We start from the raw sequence: 7,812 nt of genomic DNA on the forward strand, positions 1-7,812 counted from the left end.
GAAAAGTTCATGAACATTGAACAGCATGTCACAGGTTTACAGCCTTCAACATTGACAAAAAGAAAATGACTGTTTCCTTGCTTCAACATTACTTGTAACAGAAAAGAACAATCCGTTCTTAAGATGGCTTTATGGTTCATACAAATATGTGCGGGTTCACATACTATAAAGGCACTTGTTATAAACTTATAGAATTTCAAGACACTTGGTGGACACAACAAATGTTCTCAATCATGTTTATGCAGATACAGATACAAACATCCATTGTATCAGATAAAAAGAAAGTAAAGAAATATACCTTGCCCCCTCTACGCTAGAACCAGGTTTGCATCTGAATCTACAGATCTATCATTTGCTAATGGGGGAGTTCAAACAGAGGAAAACCCTCTTCTCAATTTCTGAAGTCATGATCCCTAGGCAGCTCAAACTTAGCAAAGCAGGATGCTTGTCAGGCTGCTTTCCCTACATTAGTGAAATGGGAGGTGGAATGGTACTTAGGAAAATACATGTCATGTACCACCTGGCCTCAAGCAACTTTATTCTGAGAGAATGGTGTTGAGTCTCACATCTTGAGACCTGAAAGAATCATCCATGTAATACACGATCATTTCATCTGATCATAGCTTGTCCGTTAACCGAATAATGAAAGAACTGACAGCAACAACATCCAGAACAATCCATGATGACTCAAACATGTCATGGAAATAATCTGCACCGATCTCCTCTGCCGCTGATCTGAATGCTTTACCAAATGCATTACCCTGAGCAGCCCCAAGCCTTGGTTTTCCACATGCCCCAACAACTAGTACCTTCTCAGGCCCCTTTGCTAAGCAAGCACAGATCAGCGGCTTCATCCTCGCACCCCTTTCCTTCAGCGCATCCATCAGAAAGAAGCAGAACTTGGTAAGCGCTTGTGGGTGGCAAAGTTTGATAGTGTCCACAGGGTCATCAAGCTTGACCCACCGGAACTTCTTGGCACTCCGTATGAACCCTGTCTTACTAATGGCCGAGCTTCCTTGCCTCAAAATCGCCCTCTGAATCTCAATTGCAGACTGCATCCCTTTCTGCAACAGATCAACATTGCTCAGCGACAATGCTGAGTATGCAGCCCAAAACTGCTCGGCAGCAGAAGACTCCTTTGTGACATTGGACTCGGCATTCAGCGATTCAAGCAACGCCGTGACACCATACACAACGTCTGCAGCCGAAACCTTGGAACTGTACCCGTGCACCCTTAAGAAGCTCCGGTAGTAGAACTCGGTGAGGCCGTACTCAGGCAGCAAGCGGTCAAACTCGTCCCGCATCTTGCGCTTGACCTCCATGCTCATGTACTGGAAGCTCTACTGGCAGTCGGCGAGCGGGAACCCCATCCTGGCGAGCAGCAGCTTGAGCTTCTTGAGGACGTTGTCGGTCCACGTCCTGAGCTTGGTGGCGACGTAGGAGGAGCAGAGCATGGAGTCGAAGAGGCTCCACTCTCGCAGCAGCATGAGCCGCGGCTCGTCCTCGTAGGCGATGCGGGACGCCTCGGGCGCGCGGACCTTGGTGCCGTCCTTGAGCGTGACGACTGCACCAGCGCCCGATGGGTCGAGGTTGCCCGAGCCGTTGACGTGCTGCTCCAGCTCCATGACCGCCGCCTGGTACCGCTCGTTGGTGATGCGATCGTGGACGAACTGGTCGGTGAGCGCGATGCAGGCGAGCCAGAGGAGCTCGTTGGTGTTGCGGCGCAGCGCGTGGGCGAGCTCGTACATGAGGCACCCCGACGGCTTGCCGTGGAACGTGCCGACGCGGTAGTACTCCCGCCGCAGCCTCCCGAACAGCCTCACGGGGTCTGGGTCGTCGTCGTCGGAGAGCCGGCGCCTCTTCCTCCTGCCGCCGACATCCTCGTCGGCGTCGGAGTCCTCTGAGTCGGATTCGTCGAAACCAGAATCGGCGCGGAGGGGGTCGTCGGCGTCGCCCTCGGCGGCGAGGTCGGAGGCGTCGGCGAGCGCGGCGAGATCGAAGTCGTAGGAGAGGTCCGCGGCTTGCTCGTCGTCGGCGGTGAAGAGGACGACAACGCGGGCGTTGCGCGCGCACAGGTTGTGGAGGTGGACGGGGCAGTGGGAGTCGACGACGAAGGCGGTGGCGGTCTCGGGCAGGACGGCGCGCACCAGGTCCCGGTGCGCGCCCCAGTTGACGAGGATGAGGCAGAGCGGCGCGGAGGCGAGGAGGGCCCTGGCGGCGGCGGCGGAGGCGACGGGGTAGACGGAGAAGCGGACGGAGTCGGCGGCGAGGACGTGCGCGAGCGCCCGCACCGCGCAGAGCGAGTCGGCGTCGGCGGTGGACGGGAGGATCAGGAGCGGCGATGTGGAGCCTGCTGCGGCGGCGGCAGTGGCTCGCGCACCATCGCCGCTGCGTCAACCAACCCAGGTCGGGATTGGGGAGCGGGGATCAGGGAATGGAGGTGGAGAGAGATCTGGCTCACAGATGGGGAGATGCGCGGGCTCCGAAGGGTTTGGATTTGGGCGATTTCTGGTTGGAGTCGGAGCGCGCGGGGGCGGGGATTGAATTTGGAAATTGGAATTTGAATTTATTTCGGGTTTGGGAGGGAAGGGAGTTCGTCTTCGGCTTCCTCCATCCAACTCGATCCATCCAAATCCATAGCCCAGCCAGCAGCTACACTTGGCTGGCCGAGTTGGGCCAAGTCAACTTGGGCCGCAGTCCCTTTGGCCTTTTGGCCTGCTAGGTCCGTGCACTATTGCACTCACGAGTTAGCTGCGGTTGCTGGTTGGGCGCGTGGCCAGCTTGGAGGGGGGACTTTCACTCTTTTGGCGGCAAGTATGGCCGCAGAGCTTTTTTTTTTTTTTTAACGGCTGCATGGCTTTTCGCTCTGTTCGTTTGGCTTAAGCCGTACTTTTTTTTAGCCAAATAACAGTATTTTTCTCACAACAACTCAACGACAATACTTTCAGCCGTGGCAAGCGAACAGGACATTTATTGCTGGCTTAAGGTTAAGAGTGAATGAAGTCCATCGGGTTACATAAGAAATTGATTAAGAGAATAACCTAGTCAGAGATATATTTATGTAATCCCAAAAAAATCAGAGATGTTTATGGATATTCGTGTAAGGAAAGAGAGAGATTAAACAACTGACGTGCAAAGATAGAAGATATATTTATAATAGAAAAAAAGGAAAGTTCAATCGGCTATGCAAGGAAACTAATCATTTGTAAAATTCATAGTTAGAAATAGTGTGTTAGGAACATGAAGCAGCATGTGGGCTGAATAAAGATTGCAATATGGCTGGCTTCGAGAGGGCCTTTTTGGTTGTTGCTATCCTAGCGGGCTAGGTAAATGTGTGCCAAACAACAAATTTAGGCCATCAAACACTTGAAATCGAGGATGTAGATTGTTTTTTGACCAGGCAAAGTTACTTGGGTAAGAGCAATTCTAGCATAACCCCCTACTTGATCCAAATTCAGGTAGTGGAGGGGAAAAAAACTCCAGTAGACCCTCTACTGGGCCCTCTAGATTTGTTGACATCCTATTAGCAGCAATTTATTTTTATTTTTATTTTAAAAAGGAAAGTGAACAATTTGGATAGCACCAACAGAATCCACATAATTTGCAACGGCATGCATCAAACGGATTTGCTTTTAGTTGAGGAGGTAAATGGCTTTTCTTTTTCCTTTTTCACTTGCCGAAAATAATTTTCTATTTCTATAATGGCATTAAAGGATCGGAATAATTTGCATAGCACATCGCCCGCTCCACGCATGCATCCGACGGCCGATAATGTCTCTCCCACCTCGATCAAATTTCAAATTTCAAAATTCAAAACTCAAAACCAGGCTCCGGCCGAATTACATGCTCATCCCCGTCCTTCCATTCCTGCATGCAGCCGGGTAGGAAAAACCCCACATCGCCCGCTCGACGCATGCATCCGTCCGACGGCCGATAATGTCGCTCCTCCACCTCGATCAAAATTCAAAGTTCAAAACCAGGCTCCGGCCGAATTATATATATATATGCTCATCACCCTCCCTTCTCCGTCCTTCCATCCTTGCACTGCATGTGCATGCAGACGGGTAGGAACCAGGAAACCCCAGATCAGATCGGGATCGTCGTACGTCTTTGCATCCGGCCAGGCGCCGCCGCAAATTTGGACCCGGCCGGCGACGACGCCGACCTCGCGGAGACGTCGTCAACATAGAGGATACGCTAGGACCTCGCGCGTAATCTCTATATTGACAGCGTCCCGCCCTAGATGCTCATCCCCGGCCCTCTCCGTCCTTCCGATCAATTTCTTCATGTAGACGGGTAGGAACCAGGAAACCCCAGATCAGATCGGGGTCGTCGTACGCCTTTGCATCCGGGCGCCGCCGCAAAATTGGACCCGGTCGGCAAGGCGGCAACAAGCACGATCATGGAACGCCACGGCTCCCCTTCAGCGGGGCGTTGCGACGGCGACCTCGCGAAGAAGAAGGTATAGCTTGTTATGTCATTCCTTTCTTCATTCGTTATTACCGAAGGGGAACCTTAATTATTACTTGGGTTTTGCGTGCCGGTGTGTGCTAGATTTCTGCTTGATGATTTCTTGCCGCCTCTTTTTTTGTGTGTAAATTTGATTTTATCTACTTGTTTCCAAATTAAGATTTCGTGGAAAAAATATCACTACCAGAAACCGGCACTTTGCCGAGTGTCGGAGGCTTTGCCGAGCATATTTTATCGGGCACTCGGCAAAGACGGTCTTTGTCGAGTGCCAAATAAAATACACTCGACAAAGATGACTTTGCCGAGTGTTTTTTTTCGGCACTCGGCAAAGATGTATTTTGTCGAGTGCCATTTTTTGGCACTCGGCAATGCGTCTTTGCCGAGTGCCTTTTTTCTAGCACTCGGCAAAATGTGTCTTTGCCGAGTGCCTTTTTTCTGACACTCGGCAAAGATGTATTTTGCCGAGTACCATTTTTTGTCACTTGGCAAAATACGTCTTTGCCGAGTGCCTTTTTCTGGCACTCGGCAAAGAGGCATTTTGCCGTGTGCATTTTTTTGGCCCTCGGCAAATTATTTTTTCGAAGCAATTTTTGAGGCCCTAAATGAATTCAAATGAAAAACTTTTCAACTACAAAGTTGTATAACTTCTCAAGATCTACAAAGTTTATTTTGGTCATTTCTTTATTTGACAAAGCGACAATAACGTTGTTCATAAAATCTACATCTCTCTCATATCTCTCATATTAGTTTCATGAAAGTAGAAGAGAGATATATAAGATTTGTGAACAATGTTACTACCACTATGTCGGATGAACAAATGACCAAAATAAACTTTGTAGATCTTGAGAAGTTATGAAATTTTGTAGTTGACAACATTTTGATTTGAAATCATCTTGTCATGCAAAAACGACGTTTGAATTTGAAAATTTGAAAATTTGAATTTTTCAAAAGACCTCGGATGGAAAAACTTCCTAAATCAAAATTGTAGATCTCCAAAAGTTATGAAACTATGTAGTTGACAACTTTTTGATTTGAAATCATCTTATCATGCAAAACTACGTTTGAATCTCTCAAATTTAAAATTCGAATTTTTCAAACGACCTCGGATGGAAAAACTTCGTAAATGAAAATTGTAGATCTCCAAAAGTTATGAAACTATGTAGTTGACAACTTTTTGATTTGAAATCATCTTATCATGCAAAACTACATTTGAATCTCTCAAATTTAAAATTCGAATTTTTCAAACGACCTCGGATGGAAAAACTTCGTAAATGAAAATTGTAGATCTCCAAAAGTTATGAAACTATGTAGTTGACAACTTTTTGATTTGAAATCATCTTATCATGCAAAACTACGTTTGAATCTCTCAAATTTAAAATTCGAATTTTTCAAACGACCTCGGATGAAAAAACTTCGTAAATGAAAATTGTAGATCTCGAAAAGTTATGAAACTTTGTAGTTAACCACTTTTTGATTTGAATTCGTTTAGGGCCTCAAACAAGCAATTTACTCTCGGTTTAGTATAATATATGAGAATAGATAACGGAATCTAGACACAAGTGACAGTGTAGTGCAGTGGTAGAGCAGCAGACACGCGAGGGAGAGGTCGTGAGTTCGAATCCCACTGGCCGCGTTAGCCATGAATTTAGCGCAAAAAATACACCGACTTCGATGAAGACGGGCGGGCGTTGGCTGGTGGCGGCCTCCCCCGAAAAAAAAGTTTTGCTATTATTTTTGGTTTTTTTTCGTATTTTCATTTTGCCGAGTGTAAATCTTTGCCGAGTGATTTTCTGACAAAAAGCACTCAGCAAAGCTTCTTGCCGAGTGCCGGGCACTCGGCAAAGCCTTTGCCGAGTGTATTTCGGGCTTTGTCGAGTGCCGCAGGCACTCGGCAAAGCTTGAGATTCCAGTATATGGGGATATGGGACAAATTTGTAGCGAAGGGGACTTCAGTGTCGTGGTCTGACTACAGCGCATGGGTGGGTTAACAACTTAACATGGGTTTGGATCACTAGTTTAAATGGATTGGGTTGGCTTGGTTTGGGTGGGTTACTCGGTTCCAAGGGTATACAAATGAAAGCAGCATCATTCATCATAATGTGTTCTTCGTCCCGAGATATGTTGCTGCTATCGGTCAAACTGGCTGACTGCAGTTCGACGTTGACTACATCAGGCACCCATGTGTCAGGAGGTTCTTGCAGCCCTACCGCCGCTGCCGGCGGCGTCGGTGGCACCTCAGGCGGGACGTCGTTAATATAGAGGACATGCTCGAGGTCCGCAGAGATCGGGAACTCGGTGTAGAGCTCGCCAGGCATGGCGCTCGGCGTCGCACCCAGTGGCGCGCGCGCTCTACACCGCGTTCCCTGTCTCCGCGGACCTCGCGCGTATCCTCTATATTGACGACGTCCTGCCTGAGGTGCCGCTGCCCCACCGGCGCCGCTGCCAGCGGCGGCAGGGCTCCAGGAACCTCCTGACACGTGGGTGCCTGACGTAGTCAACGTTGAACTGCAGTCAGCCGATTTGCCCGGCAATAGCAACAGATCTTAGGACAACAACACACTATGATGAATGAGGGATCTACATGCTGCTTGCGTTTGTATACCCATGCAACATGGTAACCCACCTAATCCATTTCAACTAGTCCATAAATGGGTGGATCCAAATTTGATCCAAACCCATGCACCCATGCATAGGGCTAGTCACAATGCGCATGCAGTTACTAAGGATAGCAGCATAGCTTCTCTCGCTGAGATTGTAAGTAAACCACCAATTTTTATATCCCGCTCCTCTTTAATTTTATCTATTTCCATTGTCTTGTTTTTTTTTTTGTGCTAACCTACTTAAATTTTGATGATCGATTGATTGGATGCGGGACTTCAGTCTGTCGATCTGATGGTTTCAATCGAGCATTGCCTCAGGAATGAAAGCAACTTGTATGTGAGATTCTCAGTTCAAGATTGTTGGCTTCTGGTTTATTCCTGACAATCACCCCCTAAACCACGACACCCCTCGTACGCCCAACCTACATGAGCGTGGTCTCGCTGTCGATGCCGGTGCCTTCCTTGCCGCCGCCGTGCTTGTCGGTGCCTTCGCTTGAGCGCTCCTTGCTGTGGCGTTGACAACGCCGATGCGCCTCCCACTGCTCCTCGTGAGCAGCAGACGCTCAACGCCATCCACGACTGCCTCGACTCCACCACAGCACTCCACCGCCACGCGCAGCCTACCGACGAGCTCCTCCAACAACATGGTCGACATCTAACCTGGCTCTAGATACCAATTGTTGGCTTCGCCCAGGAACCACTCAAACACACACGTGCCAACACTCTTGGTGAGAGGCAGAAC

The 7,812-nt window shown here is 48.7% G+C and overlaps 1 pseudogene; it reads right to left on the minus strand.

Annotated features, from left to right (window-relative positions):
* Window positions 1-317: 317 nt before the first annotated feature.
* LOC136479130 (uncharacterized) lies at window positions 318-6,785 on the minus strand (annotated as a pseudogene).
* Between the last annotated feature and the right edge of the window lie 1,027 nt (window positions 6,786-7,812).

This window comes from Miscanthus floridulus, chromosome 9 (assembly GCF_019320115.1).
Source record: "Miscanthus floridulus cultivar M001 chromosome 9, ASM1932011v1, whole genome shotgun sequence".
Lineage (NCBI taxonomy): Eukaryota > Viridiplantae > Streptophyta > Magnoliopsida > Poales > Poaceae > Miscanthus > Miscanthus floridulus.